We start from the raw sequence: 17,133 nt of genomic DNA on the forward strand, positions 1-17,133 counted from the left end.
TGTACCCCATTTCAAACCACCTAGAGAGTGCAGAAATAACTCCAGACTAGGTGATATGAGACTTACCATCCTGGTAATCTGAATACCATAGTTTTGCTCATCCAAGCATGCTGCCATCTCTTCATTTTCCATTGGATTTATTTGGAAGAATTTCTTCCAACCCCTTTGGGTTCTCACCAACAAATGTAGGAAAATCCATCCTGGATTTCTTAGGAATCCAATTTGATTTATCCTAGTTACTTTCTTAGGCTTTAAACGCAATGAGGTTCTTTAGTACTTTCATGCACATCGATAGATTCCCCACCTACTTCCTTCTCTTTGTCCCAAGTCAAACATTTCACCAACTTGGCAATTTGGTGCGTTTAAGTCATCTACTTTAGTGTCTGGCTCTTCATTTTAAATTCATGCTTCAACAATCTTTCGTTCACCTTCTCCAAGGGTTCTTTAGTTTTAGATTTAATTTTTGTTCTTTCAATTCTAGTTTTGTTATTTACTTTTTGCAATTTATTTTCATTCCATTTGATCTTCGTTTTATTTTTTGTAGATCTGCAATTCAGCCAGGTAAGACGGAAGGCCTAGTTCGAGAAGTTCGAGGGTCAAAGGAGAGATCCAGAAACTGCTACCTCTGATCGGATTACAGATGTTTATTTCATTTCTTTTGTTAATTTATTTCTGTATTTATTTATGTTTTTGCACTTTTAACTTTCAGTACTGTTCTGATTCTATATTTTCTCAGTTTAATTAATTAATTTATATATTTTTGCACTTTCATCTTGTGTTCTCTTTTCCAGATTTGAGTACGTATTAATTTTTCCCTCGCTTCCCTGTGGATACGACCCATTCTCATCATTTTACTACATTTGTAATTGTTTGAGAATCAAAAAAAATTTATAAATGTTTAAACTGGTGTTCCGAAGTGGTTAATGACACGCTCCGGATCACACCAAGTTTTTGGCGTCATTGCTGGGGAAGCACGGAGAAAATTTTTTATTTGCTTTATCCGGATTTATTTCATTATTTTTTCTTTTTTGTTTTATTACTTGGTCATTTATCTCAGTTTAATTCTTGTTTCTCTTTGATTCTGCAGGACGGAATAGCGAAATGTGGGGTATCGGAGTGTTGCGGGACGGAAAAGAAGAGAAGAGAAATTGGATTGCGTTTCAAGTGCAAACGTTCCATTTTATTACTAATTTTCTTATTTTTATTTTCAAACTCTTTTTTTTTATAGAATAGTTATTTTTGAATTTTTAATTAATTTTTTTTCAGATTTGATTGATTGATTTATTTATTTAGTATTATTTTTCTTCCGTTTTGTTTCTAGATCTATTTTTTGTCTTTATTTTAATTTCTTGTTTGATTTTTTTTGTTTTATTGGGTTTGTGTTTTTCTTTTATTCTAGAGTAAGAAAAAAATTCGTTTATTTTATTTTATTTATTTCTTGCAGCATATTTTTCTTTCATTTATTTAATTTTGGGTCAATTTTTGGGTTTGTGTTTTTTTTTCTTTTATTTCAGATAAAAAATAAAAACAACAATATAAAAATAAAAATAATAAAAAAATTTTGTTCATTTTCTTTTTTTTAATTTCTTGCATAATTTTCTTTTTGATCATTTTATTTTCAATTTGATTTTTAGATTAGCAATTAATTTGTTAGAATTTATTTCTGGTAGTTTTTAATTCTGTTTAGCACAATTAATTGTTGTTTTATTTTCTGTTTGCAATTATTATTTGTTGCTTTATTTAATTTCTTTTCTTTTAGTTATTTAATTGAATAATTAATTATTAAATACGAAATTGTTTAAATTTTTGTATTTAGTTTAAATTTTGAATTTTAATTTTAATTTTAATTTTAATTTTAATTTTAATTCGAATCTAAATTTGAATTTGAATTTCAAATTTCGAAATTTAAATTTAAATTTTTGAATTTCAAAAAAAAAATTAATATTTTAAAAGTTTTGCATTTGCATTCCAACATCTAGGATTTGATATATTTTAGAGCATGCATCATATATGATTATTTAATCACAGAAATTATTTTGTTAGTTGTGAATGTGCTAGGTTTTCCTTTTATTTTAATTGCTTATTGTGCTTAGTTTATTTTATTCTTTTATGTTATATTGCTGAATTGCATTTTAGAAATAATTATTCATGCATTGTAGTTAGATGCATTCATTTCGTTTGATTGTTTTGCTTCATTAATCCATTTAAGTGCACCCAACTTAAATAAGATAAGGTAGGGATTTTATCACCCTTCCTTGGCCAAAAAATCACCACCCTTCACATGCAGTTTACCCTAAACCCTAATTTAAAATTTGGATAGCAAGATCCTTTAGGGAAGTCTTACACTTGGTTCAAAGGTGTGCTGAATTTTAGGAAAACTTGTAATTGCTTTCCATAACCCGTAGTTGGTGTCTAAGGAAAGAGGTTAAATGGCTATGCCAAAGTGGGTTTTGTGGTTACTTAATTAGGTCATTGTGAGAGCAAGGGGAGCCTCCCACATCCCCACCTCTTACCTGTATAACCAAAGGAAGTGGTGTAATTCCAGGTGAACCTAAGAGAATTCACATTGGTTGAACCACTAGTTTAGGAAACCTTAGATCGTGTGGTTGATTTGCTTGCATTTTTTAAAAAAGTTAAAAATTCAAATTTGAATTTAAATTTCAAAATCTAAATTTTAATTTAAATTTCAAAATCTAAATTTTAATTTAAATTTCAAACTTCAAATAAAAAATTAAAAAAAATAAAAAAATATTTAAATTTTCAAATTTGAGTTTAAATTGCAGAATTTAAATTTCAAAATTTAAATTTGAAAGTAAAATTCAAAATTTAAATTTCAAATTTCAAAAAAAAAAAAGAAGAAAAAGGGGGTTAAAATAAAATGAATTCAATGGCCGGAGTTTGTGGAATGAGAAACTACTTCCAACTTGTACCACAAAATGATTGGAACCATGTATCTCAACAACTAGACAAGATTAATGGGATGGTCCAAAGACTTGACCAAGTCCTTGTATACCGTCAACAAGGTAGCTCATACCCAACCTTGTCATCCTATCCATTATGTTCATTCTGTTCAAGCCCAGCCCATCATGTTAGCCAATGCACTATGATGGGCCCATGTCAACCAGTCATTCCAAACCAAGTACATGCGGCCAATAGATCTTTCCAACCCAATGCTAAACCATTCTTTAGCCCATACAACCCTGGGTGGGAAAATCAACCTAACTTCACTTATAGGGCCCAAAACCAAGAAAACCCCTGCTAGATATGCACTCTCAGTGGTCTGAAGCACAGACCCACTGGGAGTATAATGATTACCATGGGACTCAACCGACTCAACCATGTCAAACCTAAACATAGTCCTAATACAACCTATCTAACTCCATAGCCCACGAATTTCAGAGGCCACAAATGCAAAGTCAATTCCAGCAGATGCATCCTAGGAACCAATTGGCCCGACCTTATCAGGCTTACCCACAACCTCCTTAAGCACATACAATAGATGACCAATTCATGTAACTTCAGCAGCTGATCCTAAAGCAATAGCAGTCCATTGATAGATTAAAGAGCCAAATAGGATAGGTAGCCAAAGCCAAGGCGAGGAGAGAAGTAGGGAAAATACCAATTCAACTAGTTGCAACTCCTAGAAACCAGTCACTGGGTTTTCCTCCATAACAAATTCAGTTATCTCCTAAGAACCCTTAATGTGAAAATACCAAGGCCATTACAACCTTAAGGAGTGGGAGGATTTTAGAGGACCCATGTGAAAAAAAGAGAGTTAATGAAAAGGAGCAAGAAGACCCTAAGTTAGGGGGAGAAGAAGAAGGAAATGAAACTTTAGAAGAAGAGCCTATATTAAATCAACCCGTAGTTCCCTTTCCAACTGCACTCACAGTCGGGCCGATGCTAAAGAATAAAGAAACTCACAACGAGAAGAGCTAGGATGTCCATATTAACATCCCTCTCCTCAATACAATCCAACATGTCCCGACCTATGCCAAGTTCTTGAAAGAGTTGTGTACTCAAATGATGGAGCCACAATCGGCTCTACAAAAAATGATGCTCTCGGCAGATATTAGTGTAGCTCTCCTAAATCAGCTCCCTTAAAATATGAAAGACCATAGTGCTCCTCCCATAAGCTGTGTCATCACTGGAATCACCTTTGATCGGGCACTAGTGGATCTTAGGGCCAGTATAACTCTACTTCCATCCATTTATGATAGGTTCAGGATCGGCGAGTTAAAATCAACCCTGATAATTCTGCAACTCGCTGATTGGTCAGTCAACACTCCTCGAAGTGTTATTGAAGATGTCATGGTCAGGGTAAAGGGTTGCCACTTCCCATTGGATTTTATCCTAGACATGACCCCAATCGAGGAGCTAAAACATATCCCGATAATCTTAAGATGTTCGTTTCTAGTAATGGCCAATACAAAGATCAACTGTAAATCAGGAGGAATGAATACTTCATCAAGGGAACAGAAAGTCCAGTTAAACGTTTGTAGTGCCTCTAAGTATCCAAACCTATGGGAAGATGAATTCAAGGTAGATATAGTGGATAACTTTTTAAATGACTTGTTTATCCCTTGGTTAGCCCAGTTTGAGTCCTATATGTTGAAAAATGAAAGTGAGTCGGGGAATATAGATGGGAACAGTACGTGAATGCGTCCGGCTAAAGGCGTTAAACTTAGCGCTTGTGGGAGGCAACCCAACGTAGTTTTTAGTGTTTTTTCTTTTAGGATTTGTTTTTCTTTTCTTGTTTCGAGACTAGGTGGAAAACCTTGAACCCCTCAAGAAAACCCTATCAATTGTTCCCTTTAGCCCAAGTCCTTTTTGCATCAATCTAGCCATGCCATTAGGGATAATGGCATTTAAGTTAAGGGGTGAGGAAAGAGAGAGAAAATTTGAAAAATAAAATATAGAAGCAAGGCCTTTACATATGTAGAATTAAAATCTCACTAAAAAATTTAAAAATTCTTTCCATTAAAAGAGATTTCCAAATAGAAGAAGTTGAGGAAACTGATAAAAGAATATTGAATTTGTAGAAATTGGTAGCAAGTGATAGGAGTAAAAAAATGGTCTTATTTGAATTGTTGAAACCGTTTAGAAATTGGAAAATACTCTCAAGTTTTCCCCTATAAAGATAAGAAGGAAAAAATGGAGAAATTAGACAAAAATTCTTCAAATTATTAAAAATAGTAGACAACCCTGAATAGTGTTAAAAAAACAAAAGAGAGAGAGAGAGAGAGAGAGAGAGAGAGAGAGAGAGAGAGAGAGAATAAAAGGTCAATGGACACCCTAAACTTAGTAACTGGGTCTCTTCACTTAAGTCAAGTGTCGAGATTCATGTCAAACAGAAAAGGAAATGCCAAAGACAATCACCTAACACCTAGTAATCGGGTTTCTTCACCTAAGGCAAGTGTCGAGGTTCACGTCAAACAGTGGAAGTTAACAAAAAATAAGTATGCATATCAAGTTCAGGGATAGAAATCTGCTATTAAAAATGATAAGAAGAATACATGTCTGGTTTTAAAAGTCAATCTCAGATTATCAAAATAGTATGCGAATGGAAGGATAAATAATATTTTTAAGCCAAGTTTCTGTAATATTCTAAATAAGATAGTTTTACCCCTTAAGCCCAATACCGATCTATACAGAGTTTGAGAATTTTGGAATCAGGATGCTTGACTAATTTTGTTAGGGATGATCTTGAGATGGAAAGGATCTCTATGCTCAGTGTAATTTTAAGGCTGCATTGCTAAGGGACTAGTAATGGTTAAGTTAGGGGGTGTGATAACTTGGCATTTTGATGCCTTAAAGGCATCAATTCAGGGGTATTTTCGATCTTAGAGTAGTCAAATTGTATCATTTTCCTAGTTAATTTCAATGTTGTAACCTCTGAGGGTCCCTGTGAAAATTTTGTGAAAAACTGAGAAGTTCTCATGGCTGAAATGCAGATTTTGGGAAGCTGGTGTAAAGTCTAGTTGAGAGAGGGGGTGTTTTTGTGAAAAAATGAAAGCATGAGGGCACCTCCTAGCTACTAAACGCAGTTTGGCGCCCCTCCTAATATATTAGCATGCTCCCCACGTTTTAGCAAACCTTAGGGTGCCTTTTAACCAATTCTTTTCACTCTTAACAAACCCTAGCCACCCCTAGCTGATTAATCTCCACCCTCCACTCCTTCTAATCTCCACTAGAGAACTCTTTTTGTCGTTTTTAAACCCTAGGGTGCCACCTAACTGCTAATCCTCACCATTCAACCCCTAACCATTAAATCTCAGCCCTACATAATATTGGCCACCCTCTCCTTTTCTTCTTAACCTTAAGATCACCCTAGAACCATCCTAACCCCTCATTCTAAACCCTAGGGCACCCATATTTTTACTAAAACCTAGCTGCCACCCCCTCTTTCTCTCTAATTCCACTTATATCCACCCTTTTCTATAAAAATGACCCAAGAGCTCCTGAGAAAGGGTTGGATTCTGCCCCCAAGTAAGACGGAAGGCTGATCTTGAGAAGTTCAAGGGTAGAGGAAGAGGAGGACTCCTAGGCAAGAGGAGGGGTTCCTACTTGCTGTTTGCCAACACCACTACTGCCACCTCTGGAATTGGATCCCAACCAGTCTCTTTAGTTTTAGATTTAATTTCAGTTCTTTCAATTCCAGTTTCGTTATTTACTTTTTGCAATTTATTTTCATTCCATTTGATCTTTATTTTATTTTCTCCAGATCTGCAATTCGACCAAGTAAGGTGAAAGGCCTAGTTCAAGAAGTTCGAGGTTCAAAGGAGAGATCCGAAGACTGCTACCTCTGATCGGATTACAAATTTTTATTTCGTTTCTTTTGTTAATTTATTTCTATATTTATTTATGTTTCTACACATTTAACTTTCAATATTATTCCAACTCTATATTTCTCAGCTTAATTAATTAATTTTGATATTTCTGCTCTTCCATCTTGTGTTCTCTTGTCCGGATTCGAGTACGTATTAATTTTTCCCTCGCTTCCCTGTGGATACAACCCGTTGTCATCATTTTACTGCCTTTGTAATTGTTTGAGAATCGGAAAAAATTTATAAATGTTTAAATTGGTGTTTCGAAGTGGGTAATGACACACTTCGGATCACACCAAATACCAATTTGTTACAACTTGATTATAGCAAGAACTCTTGAAATAAGCTTAGAGCCATAGGAAGAATTATCTAGGTATGACTCAAAACCACAAGAGAATCTTTAGAATACGAAAATGTTATTGATTAAATGAGCCAATTACATCACTTACTCCATGTGTTGGGCTGGGAGCTATAGAAGTACCTTAGGTAAGTCTCTAAGGTCCAATTCAGCACCCCAGTCTATCTATCGGACGATTGATGGTATGAAAAGCTCATGTTAAACTTTGTGCCTTGAACTTTAAAGAGTTCCTTCCCAAAATTTCTAATGAAGGCGGGGTCCCAATCACTAATTGTAGACCTCAGCATTCCATGAAGCTTAAACACATAATCTAGGAATAGTTTAGGCACTTGTTAGGTTGTATAGGAATGAGACAAGGGCAAGAAATGCCCATACTTGGTTAGTCGATCAAATATAACTAGTAATGACTGATTTCTTGTTTGATCAGGGCAATCCTTCTATGAAATCTAGTGATATATCAGTCCGGGCTTGTTAAGGAATGATCAAAGGTTGCAGTAGACTAGACAATGGGTAAATTCTCAGATTTATGCCATTGGCAAATATCACATGCCTTGATCCATTCCTTAATCTCCTTTTTGTAGCCCCTCCAACAACATATATGGTTTAGGTGATGCATTGTATTGTCATAATGGCCACCAGCTGGGGAGGTGTGTGCTTTTTCAAAGAAATGCCTCTAGAAGGTTGAATGTGGGCTGAGGACAATCCTTCCCTTACTCCACAAGAGTTCATTGTGCCATTGGTAATCTCTTAATTGGGAATTCTCTTCCTGTAATGTACTCTTGATATCCTAATCAATATAAAGGCCTTGAGCCATTATTTCCTTTTCCCCTATCAAATTCATAATTGAGTAGTTTGCTTAACAACTTTTGTTGAGTGGGAGTGGGTATATGCTGATGTAGTATATAACCCATAATTTTTTGATTTGTTAAGTTCTCAAACTTTTGGCCCAGCAAAGCCTCCAATGTTGGATAGCTGAAACTACTGTTAACAACTCCTTGTCATAGGTAGACATGTTTAAAGATTTCCGTTGCAGCACCTTACTAAAAAATGCAATAGGTCTTCCTTCCTAAGACAAGAGAGCCCCAATGCCATAACCACTTGCATCTATTTCAAGCATGAAAGGTATATCAAAGTTTGGTATAGCTAGAACCGAAGTAGAGGTCATGATTGTTTTGAGTTCCTTAGATGCAATTTTTGCTTCATCTCCCTAGTTCCACCCCCTTGTTTTAACAGTTGCATGTGGTAGGTCTCGGCCAATTCGACATACCTTCCACCTTTGTAGGGTCCATCTCTACCCCTTGACATGCCCCAAATAGTCAATTTTGTCTTGCATGGAGGCACATTTACCAGCCTAAGCATACAATTGGTGTGATTTAAGAACATCCAAGTTTTGTTGCAAATAATGTAGATGCTCCTCCCTAGATCGACTGAATACCAGAATATCATAAAAAAATACAAGAATATACTTCCTTAAATAGTTCTTAAATACTTGGAAGGTAGCCCCTTGGGCTCTGTGGAGACATGAACATAATCAACAAAGAGTTTTTGAAGCTCCAAATCAGGTGGAACCAACGCCTAGGGATGTAAACAGATTGAATTCAAAGCGGATCACTCAAAATTTGAATTCGAATTCGATTACAAAATCGAATATTCGGTTTTATTCGAATTCGATTGACATATCTGCATTCTTACCTCAAAACACCTTGAAACAGAAAATGAAAAACAAAATTTATAAAAGAGAGTGGGCAATCGGATTTGTCACACTTCTAATGCAAAGATCTGTAAAAAAAAAAAAAACTAAAATCAAAGCCCAAAAAACAACATAGATTTTTGAAACCATTAAACAAAGACCAAACTCTTAGACATCAGAGACCATAAAACCCTCCGGTCTCATCTTCGTCTTTTCTTATGGTATTCCTATTTTCAACCATATTTTCTTCCTCTTCCTCTTTTCCTTCTTTGACATCAACTCCGACCATATATCACCTTCTTTCATAGTGGCTCATGGCTCATTGCAGACAGAGAAAATAGCTTTGAGCTTGTGTAACATATCAAAGATGCTTTAATTGTCCATCTTCAAGAAGCTCGACTGCAACTACTGAATGAACTTGTGTAGCATATTTTGAAGATGCTTCAATTGCTTCGTCTGCAAGTAGCTTGACTACAACTACCAAATGGAGAGATGCAACCATAAGGATGAACAATGCGAGGTTAGAGGTAGGGAGAGAAATGAGAGTACTGGCAGCTGAGTACTCAAATTAGAAAAAGCAAAGGGAAATTGACAACCGAGAGTTCAAGTCAAAAAAAGCAAAGGGATATTGGCAGATTTTGGGTTTTTTTTTTTCACTAAAAAATATTAAAATATTAATTCGGTTTTTCAAAAAGTCATCATTACTTCTGATATGGTACATTTTATTGCCCCTTTTTTTATAATATAACTAGCGGGGATCTGTACGATGCACGGGATATGTTAAGCGAAAGATAAACAATAGAAAATGTCATTTACTAAAATTCCCCTTATAGTTTCATGGATTTACTAAAATTTACCCTATAGTTTGTATTTTACTAAAACACTACTTATAATTTGCTATGGATTTAATCAATCTTCCATCATATGACAGTGGAAAATGATAGTGTCGACTCTAATGTTCATTTAAATAAATTTTATCAAAAGAAAATAAAAATAAAAATACCATTTTTGCCCCTAATAAGACACGGGCAACCACTCTATTGGCTATATTAGGTCAATTTTGATTTTTGTACAAAAAAATGATAAGGGTATTTTTGGAATAAAAAATCATGGCCCTAATGGCAAAACAAGCACTCCTTAATGAAAGGTTGATTAAGTAAATAAGTTGTAAAATATATGAGATATTTTATTAAAATGAAAACTATGAGATAGGTTTAAGTAAATATTTAAAACTCTAAGGTGTGTTCTACTAATTGACCCTAATAGAAGCACATAAGAGTATACAACTATATAATATTTTCATTTTTTAAATAATTAATAATTATTTATATTTTATTTACTACTTTTAATAATACAAAAATAACAATAATTAATTTCAATTAAGTTTATTCATTAAATTGATGAAACCGACCAACCCGATCAACTTGACCTGACCATATTAGATCAGTTCCGCTTTGGCCATTTGTAAATCGACCAAAATCGGATGACTTGACCATTGATATATATATATATTTTTTTTTTTAAGTATAATTTTTAACAAGGAAAAGTGGGAAATTTCCCATATTTCTTAGTCTAAAATGTTTTATATCATAAATTTAAGTTTTAACAAATGAACTATAATTTTTAAAATTTAAATTTAATTTTCATAAATCTTTTGAACCAAATGATCAAAACAAAAAATCGACCAAAACTGATACAACCTGAGTGGGTTTGTTTTCACAAATGGTCAGTCAGTTTCAACTAACCATGTCAATTTGGTTGGCAAAACAACCTAAAACCGAACCAAACCAACTCATGAATGCCTCATAATTTCAGATAAATTAATAGTCTCATCTTTGATAAATAACAATATTTTAATCTCCAATAATTGTTAAAAATTTAAAGCGAAAATACACAATAAGTACTAAAAATATATTAAATTGGTCAATAAATAGTATAATCTCGAATAAATATTAATCAATAAATTATATAAAAAATACAAGAAATACAATAAGTAAAATAAACAAAAATTTAAAATTCCAATAATAGTATTTTAATCTCCAATAATTATTGAAAGTTTTTGATAAATAACAAAACAAAATTAAATGTATACATAATTATTGAAAATGCATTCATCACAAAAAACAAAAAATAATTATTGGAATACAATAAATATTAATATTAGAATATATATAATTATATAATAAATATATATTAAGAGTTTAAAATTATTATTAATAAATATTAATTTTTATAAAAGTTATTTTCTCGATTTATTAATTGATATAAGTGAAATTAGTTACTTAAAATATTATGTAAAAATATTAAGTTATTATTAAAGTTTTTTAATTATTAATTTTGTAAAATATTAAATTATTATTAATTTCAACATTATGTTCTAATTAATTTTCTACTTTTCGTATTTTTTTAAGTTTTTTACATAACTTCTTTATTTTAACTAATTTAAAATCTGGTTATGTTAAATATTTTGTTATTTAAAATGTTTAGTTACTTAACTACTTAAATAATATGTAAAATATATAAATTTTAAATTTTTAATTATTTATTGAATTTAATAATCCATAAAATTATAATTTATACTATTATTGCATAATTTATTATTAAATCTGTAAGATATTGAATTATGATTAATTTCAAAATGATGATATAACTATTTTTCTACTTTTAAGAAACTTTTTAAATTTATTACATAATTTCGTTATTTACTGAATTTAATAATCCATTAAATTATAATTTATACTATCAATACATAATTTCATTATTAATTTTGAAAGATATTAAATTATAATTAATTTCAATATTATGTTAAAATTATTTTTCTATTTTTATGAACTTTTTAAATTTATTACATATTATTGTTATTTTAACTATTTAAAATCTAGTTATGTTAAATATTTAAGTAATATGTAAAATATTTATTTAAATATTTAAATAATATGTAAAATATTTAATTTTTTTATTTGAATTTTATTTAGTTAAAGGTATTACATATTACTAAATATTTTGTTATATAATTATTTATATATTTATAATATTTTTTATTTGTGATATTTATTTTTTGAAATATTTAATTAAGATTTTATTTTTAATGTTAATTTTTATTAGTTGAATAACATTTAAATTGATAATCCGGAAGAGCAAAATTTAAATTGTTAGTACATAATTTCGTGATATATTTTGTAAAAATATAAAATTATATTTTTTTTGTGTTTTTAATAAACATTTTAATGTCATTATATAATTTTGTTAGAATATTTAAATAATTCTTAATTTTTTTTTTAATCCAAACTTTATTTAGATAGATATAGATAAAAAGTTGGGGAGAGGGTAAGTAGGAATTAGTGATAGTTTTGGAGAGAAACTCTCTACTAAATTATAGATAATTTTTAGATAAATAGGAATTAGAGATAATTATAGAGAAAGTGGGAATTAGTGGGGGAGGTAGTTTAGTAGAAATTTTTGGAGAAGAGATTATTTAGGTTATTGGGAAAGTACATCTCAATGGTTGTTTCAAAAATGACACGGAATAAAAAAAAAATCAAAAAAAGAAGAAAATTTCTTGACCTTTTTGTTTTAATATATATATAATCTTCGTGCAGGAAATGGAATCTACTCGTACGAGTAGATTCCCATGTGAGAGCAACCCATTTCCTATTAATTATATAAATATTGTTAGATAATTAGATATATATACAATTATCTAATTATACAAATATATAATAGTTATTATAAATATTGTTAATCCCATTTCCTATAAATATATAATAGTTATTATATATAATTATAAATATTGTTATTATAATTATCTAATTATTGTTTATATAAATATCTAATTTATATAAAAATATAATAGTTATTATAAATATTGTTAATAACTAGATATCGAACCGTTCGAACTGTTTTTATTTTTTATTTTTTATTAGTTTTTTGTTAGAATGGGCAGACCATTCGGTTCGAACGGTTGGACTGTTCGACCTGGTAACCGGACCCCTGACTGGCTTGGTCTCCGGGTTGGTTTTAAAAACCATGATCTTATGTCATTCGAGCATGTGACTCATACGACCCAAAAATTGAACAGTTCTGACCACCGGTTTTCAGGTCGACAGTTCGACCGTCCGGTTCGAATGGACGACCCATTTTGACAACAAAATTTAAAAAAATAAAAAAGGCCAAAAACCATTGAATGGGTCAACAAGTTGATGGTTCAACCACTTGGGTCAATGGGTTGTTGACCAGTTCAACGGTTTTTGGCCAGGGACCTGGATTAGGGTAAAATGGAAATGGTTGCCTAGACGGTTCCCAATTAAAAAACTAAAAAAACGGATGACCCGTTCTGACAACAAAAATTCCAGGCAAAAAATTGAGTGTGTGAGGTCCATTAAGCAGTACCATGCATGTTATGTCATTCGAGCGTATGACTCATACGACTTGAAAACGGAATCGTTTTGGCCACTGGTTTTCGGGTTGACAGTTTGACTATTCGGTTCGAAAGGATAGCTCGTTCTAACAACAAAGATTAAAAAAAAATAAAAAAACGACCAAAAACCATTGAACAGGTCAATGGTTTGACCGCTTGGGTAAATGGAATCTACTCGTGCGAGTAAATTCCCATGTGAGAACAGCCCATTTCCTATTAATTATATAAATATTGTTAGATAAATATATAATAGTTATTATATATAATTATAAATATTGTTATTATAATTATCTAATTATATAAATATATAAAAGTTATTATAAATATTGTTAATAACTAGATATCGAATTGTTTGAACGGTTTTGACCATTTTTTTATTTTTTTATTTTTTTGTAAAAACAGGCCGACCATTCGGTTTGAACGGTTGGACCGTTCGACCCGGTAACCGGACCCCTTACCGGTTCGGTCTCCAGGTTGGTTTTAAAAACCATGATGTTATGTTATTCGAGCGTGTGACTCATACAACTCGAAAATGGAACCATTCTGGCCACTAGTTTTTGGGTCAACAGTTCGATCGTCTGGTTTGAACAGACGGCCCGTTCTGACAATAAAAATTAAAAAAGAAATAGAAAAACGACCAAAAACCATTGAACGGGTCAACAGGTTGATGGTTCGACCACTCGAGTCAATGGGTCATTGACAGATTCAATAGTTTTTTGCCAGAGACTGGGATTGGGGTAAAACGGAACTGGTTGCCCTTATGGTTCCCAGTTAAAAAAATTAAAAAAAACATATGACCCGTTCTGACAACAAAAATTACATACAAAAAATTGAGTGTGTGAGGTCCATTAAGCAGTACCATATGTGTTATGTCATTTCAATTTGAACAAATGGCCCGTTCTGACAACAAAATTAAAAAAATAAAAAACGACTAAAAACCATTGAACGGGTCAATGGTTCGACTACCTCGGTCAATGGGTCGTTAACCGATTCAATGATTTTTTGCCATGGATCAAGATTAGGATAAAACAAAACCAATTGCCTAAACGGTTCCAATTAAAAAAAATAAAAAATAACCAAAAACCATTTTATAATTAACAAATCGATGATTCAACCACTTGGATCAATAGGTCGTTGACCGATTCAACGATTATTAGCCAGGGACTTGGTGAACGATTCCATTCGAGCCCCTGAGTAAAGGTGAATTGATCGAGAGAGGATATTTATCGAATCCGATCAGCTCAACTCCAAATTCGATTCGATGAATCAAACAGTAAGAATGCGATATTCGAATTCGACTATTTCGTATATTCGATTTTGATACGGTTGTTTCGAATTTCAAATCACATTTTCGAATACCATTGACACCCCAACGCCTGTGTCTCCCCTGTGTGGGAACTGGTGGATAAAACTATGTTTCCTTGTTCAACAAAAAACTTGTCTGTTATCAATCAACAAGACCCAAAAAAAAAAAATCCTGGGTTCTTGTATTGATTTATGGTGTTTTTTTAGTTTAAGATTTCTTTCTTTTTTCTGTTTTTGGTTAAAAAATTCATTCAAGGATAGATGGGCAGTGAATTTAGAGAAAAAGAGAAGTAGATGAATGAACTAAGACCCATTTAAATTGATCTACAGTCATGAATGAACTAAAACCCATTTAAAACTCCAGTTCCCTGACCTCCATCAACTTGACCACATTTGACCAGGCTGAGAAGCACGAGATGCAATTCCAGCCAATGAACGTCTATTACTGAAAACTGATCTTCAAGCTGAGGATCAAGCTTCTGACCTTGTTGATGCTTCTCAAGTTCCTCAGAACATGGTTGAAACTCGAGGCACCATTGGTTGAATGGAACCGCATCAACCTGAACATTTGCATCCTTCACAAATCACAAGGTCTCTCACCCACCAGCTCGTTGTAAAATTTGTCATTAAAAAGTTAAATAGAAATGGAAATTCTTTTATGCCATTACGTGAGAAACTTGTCCCAATAGAGGTTAGCTGCATTATCCCATTCAACCTTTAAAAAAATAAAAAAACTGCATTATCCCATTCTCGGTAAAAGCTCAGATGCCAACATTTTGGTGATAATTGTTTAAGACTTGGTAAAAAAGAAAATAAGGGTGCATTTGGTTCAGTCAGAATTGGAATCAAATGATCATTCCCTCAAATGGGGAATGCCATTCCACCCACCAAGAATAGGAATTAGATTCTAATCCCCCCAACCAAACAGATGGGTCCATTCTGATTCTGGTTCCGGACCCCTACTCCCACAAACCAAATAGACACTTTCATAAATGATGCCAAAGGTTATTCAACCCACGCTTCACAAACAAGAAATAGCATGAGAAGATACATTACAACACTTCTGCAGCTTCGTCTTAGGCATCTCTTGCTGAAATAAGAACCAAGAACACCATATTTCAGTATCCCACCAAACTAACTAGAATTTGGATTTATACATGAATATTTTTAATAAACTGTTGTTATGATCTTATGCATAAGTGGAAAATTCTGGAGGACTCACCAAATTATTGTGTTCTTTCACTGCTACTAGGTTATTAACTGTATGGAGTCTGGTGGTAGGACATTTGATAATTTGGACATCATCCCCAACCCCAAGCAAGGACGGATGACAGTTCTTGTGTTCCATGTGCTTCACCATCTCAAAGTGTCCAGAAATTTCTGAACCCAAAATTACCCGCTTCAGGATGACAACCTTCAATAGATTGTTTTTCCCCCACCATTCTCTTCTGTTGTTTTATTGTTTTTGTCAATGTTTTTAAAATCGGACCATTTTACCCCAAAACTGCTTTTTAGTAAAAAATAGTTGATTTGATCGATGAATAATTGACTCAGGTGGTTGAATCATCGAACCGTTCAACCTGAAAACAGTTATTGGCTGTTTTTTAATTTGTCAGAGCAGACCGTCCGTTTGGATCAGATGATCAAACCATTCAATCCGGGAATGGTTCCCTATCCAATCCGGTTTTAAGAACCTTGGTTATTGTTGCTAACTTTCTTGTTGAAACTGCTCTAATCACCCTTTTCAGACTATAGAGAGGCCTTGAATTAGAGGATCTGGCTATATGTGGAGGAGAATTGGACGGTGGAGAAGGAAGAATCAATGGAGTTGAGATAGTCTACCAGCTTCTTCAGAAATCTCCCCCGCTTGTTCTGTTTGATGGGTTTCTTCTGCACCCCTTAAAACTGTTTTCATCTCCATTACTTTCACCTGATTCTCTCTCGACCAAGTATCACACTAAGATAATAGAAGAAAAGGAAAATATACTTACCTGAACGGGTCAATGGGTGATCAAAAGGGCCCATGGCCTAGACTTGCGACCTCCACTGCATTAGGGACGGGTGCTTGCCTAACATCTCCGCAACTGGGAGAGTGTACGTCATTATTTGTGGCAGTGGGGATACGCGTTCGCGTGGCCACTGTCAACCTTTTAGGTTCAAGTTTTATATTTTTAGCATCAGGATCAGCATTTTTTATGCAAATCTGAATCTGGGCTATTTGTTTACAGATCCAAATTTATTGTATTGCATTTACAGAACCATCTGTCTGCTATCAGGGAATCAGGGAAGAAAATCTTGCTTAAAATCTTGCTTTTGGGGATTACAGTGTCAACTGAAAAATATGGCTTTTCCCCATGTATTCAGGAATGAATCGGAACCTAAAAGTTAATGGATCCATCAAAAACAAAAGCTTCCAGTTGATATAGTATATGTTGGGCATCGATGCTGCAGTTGCAGCAGAAAACGGTGCTGCTGTTGTGTGGGTGAAAAAATGGTGCCTTTTTTTTTTTTTTTTGGAATTGTTGCTGTCAGGTAA

The 17,133-nt window shown here is 33.0% G+C and overlaps 1 non-coding gene across 1 annotated transcript; it reads left to right on the forward strand.

The window, feature by feature from the left end:
• The first annotated feature begins 16,580 nt into the window (after positions 1–16,580).
• On the forward strand, positions 16,581–16,740 carry LOC148877629 (U1 spliceosomal RNA). Its single transcript, XR_016106058.1, has one exon. It is a non-coding gene; the product is annotated as a U1 spliceosomal RNA (small nuclear RNA).
• Positions 16,741–17,133: the final 393 nt, after the last annotated feature.

This window comes from Nelumbo lutea, chromosome 1 (assembly GCF_056320005.1).
Source record: "Nelumbo lutea isolate HS-2025 chromosome 1, American lotus-T2T, whole genome shotgun sequence".
NCBI lineage: Eukaryota > Viridiplantae > Streptophyta > Magnoliopsida > Proteales > Nelumbonaceae > Nelumbo > Nelumbo lutea.